This window comes from Oculina patagonica, chromosome 6 (genome assembly GCF_052425735.1).
Source record: "Oculina patagonica isolate OP01 chromosome 6, crgOcupat, whole genome shotgun sequence".
NCBI classification, from domain to species: Eukaryota; Metazoa; Cnidaria; class Anthozoa; order Scleractinia; family Oculinidae; genus Oculina; species Oculina patagonica.
Genome location: NC_135763.1, coordinates 5,246,992 through 5,249,950, shown reverse-complemented (window position 1 = coordinate 5,249,950; position 2,959 = coordinate 5,246,992).

Below are 2,959 nucleotides of genomic sequence, written 5' to 3'. Positions count from 1 at the left end.
AAATTCATTTTTTTTTTTAAAAAAAAAAAAAAAAAAAAATTTTTTTTTTTTTTCCCCCGTAAAGATTTTTTTAAATTTTTTTTCTTTTTAAAAAAAAAAAAAAAAAAAAGGGAAAAAAAAAACAAAAAAAAAAAAATTCCCCAAAACCCGCGCAATTTTGTCCCCGGAAGGACACAGTTATGCATCTCATACTAAGCTTTATAAATTTGCGAGGAAAGGTTCGGCAAATAACTCGCGAACGGTACACCGCACAGACCTGAAACTTAGAAAAATTGTTTATCTATTTATCGTCTATAATATTTGAAATTCATAGCTTCTGTAGTTGAATGGTTTCGAATTTGTTTCGAATTTATTTTTCGATTGCGTGACAGTGAAAACCAGCAATAGCTGAGTAAAGTGTATTTTATCTTTTTTAAGCAAGAAAGAATATGTTAAGAGTTTTTGAAGTCCAAGAAAATTATTTTATACAAACAGTACTAAGTTGATGGCGGCAAAAGAACCGTTTTTGTTAGAAAAACAGTTAGAATATTTTATGCTCAGTCACAAAAGAACGGCCGGAAAACCATTTGTGTTCGTAGGTCTTTGTTGGCTACAGACAACAGCGACAACCAAAACAAATCTCAATTTACCTCATATTAACAAGCAACAGTTTCTGTAGTAATTTTGGGAAGACAATATTTTTTGTCTTTTTTTGTCGTTAAACGCACGGAGCGAGTCTTATCCATAAAGGCTAATGGGTTCATTTGATTGGTTATTGGCTAAGATCTCTTTAAGTGGGCACAATAATGAAGGTTCTGCAAACCATGAGCATCCTGAGCAACAATTTTCTTAGCCGCACTATGTAAAACAAAAACAACGACCAAATTCTACGTGCCTAGTTAAACGACATTGAATATTTTATGGTATTTTAGCTTCTGACATCATTTGACACAAATTGCGAATGTTTAATGAAAATTTGTTTTTGGCCGACGTTGTAGTCGTCGCTCGTCGTTAAGTGCCAACAAAGTCACATTTTAGAGGTTTGTTGGATACAGGCAAATTTTCCGCTATTTTTTTTTCTGAGTTATTTACACAATGGATAGCTAGAGATTTTTCTGGTAAACATTTATATTCTTTTAGAGACATTTTGTATTTTTATAGTTTTTTAATATTGTATTTTTAACCGTATTTTTAAGATTTTAATAATATAATAATATCGTATTTTTTAATATATAGTTTTTAAATCTTTTTTACATGTATTCATTCATTTTTTGTAACTTAATATTGTCAAACACTTTTATCATGAGCCTCAGGCTCGGGAGACTGGGCAACTACTCCCCGTGCTTTTGACATTAAATAAAATTACCTTTACCTTTTACCTTTCGGAAACCGCTAAGTTAGTCGTCTGTAATTGCATGCAATACTTATTGAGTCAAAGTAAAACATTTGTGATCATACAGCCTCGGGCCAGGGGGGTACTCCGACTTGTGAATGACGGGGATGATCGAATGAAGGCAAAACTCAGGACCCAAAAAAATCCCTAAGTCTTCCGACATTACCCCAAAAAATCCCTAGACCAAAAATAACCCCTAAAAAAAACCCTTGTCAAAATACCCCTAAATAACGCTCGGGTTTGATAACTCATCATACCATAAATACGCCAAGGCCGTGCCAAAGCACTTTAGTTTGTTTTTAGCACCCTAAAAGATCCCTTCTTTGAATCAAGTCACCCAAAAAAATTCTTGCCAAATCTTCTTACCCAAAAAAATCCCAGAATCGAAAATTTAAAACCCAAAAAAATCTTTCGATCATCCCCGTCATTTACAAGCCCCTGGGCATACAGCTTTTAAATGCTATCTTAACCTTGGTTTATTTACAACCTAGTATTGACTCTAGTTAAATGCCGTTATTTTAGCTGCAAAAGAACTGATTGACGTGTGTAAGATTTCCTGGATTAAAAAATAGTTTATAGAAAAGCCATGAATACGCAATAGCTTTATAGCGAATAATACGTTTAGACAACTCCTTACGGACTTGATAACAAATCTGCTCTGTCGCATGTCTGCTTGTGCTTCCGCCACAATTGATCAAATAAGACAGCCAAGCGTTTAACGTCTCTGATTGATTACTTTTTCCTAGAAAGAGCGGAAATTTTCGTGTCTAATTTTAGTCGCGACGCTAGTTTGGGGTCAAAGATTAAAACGCCAGAGAATAAATTGTTCTCACAATGCCTCACCCTCAAGCCATAGGGCTCGATGTTGACGATTTTCAAAAAAAATAACTTGAAGCTTCTTTTTTATGTGTGTTTTAGCACTGAATTTCAAGTTTCTTCACTGTATTTCACTGTGTAAAGCAAAAATGATTTATACCGTTTGATTGGCATAATCATTTGATTGACATAATCGAATTTTGATCACTGCGCATGGCTGACCCTGTGTGATTCACTATTTCGGCGGTTGTACTTACCTCATAAACTGCATGTGTCTTCAGAATTTACGAGCAATGAACCACAAGGATTCCAAAATGTATGCAGTTTCACTCCTCTCAGCTTCCAAAAGGAACAACCAACACCACAAAATATATACGGTAAAAAAGAAGACGTATTAACTAGTCCAATATTGTCGCGATTGGGTAACCAATAATAAGGAATGCGGACACTAATGAAGCTAAAAGGTTTTTTATTTATTTCGCCGTCCCTGTATTATTAAGCAAATTAAAGCTTTTAAATTTTCTTTGCTTCTCCTTTCTTCTACCAGAGGGTTTTCGCAGAAATCACACATAAAGTATCTCTGAAGGCGCCGGAAATCATGGGATCAATTATCAGTCAGAAGAGGCATTACAGTGCTGTATTTAAAGAATCTTTGTATGGGGAAAAGAGCAACTTTGTTTCATCAAACCAGATAACCCTCAGCGTTTAAGGTTTTTTTAATATAGTTCATCTAAGCAATCGTCGTTTCTGTTTAGACGTGGTTTGGGCGAT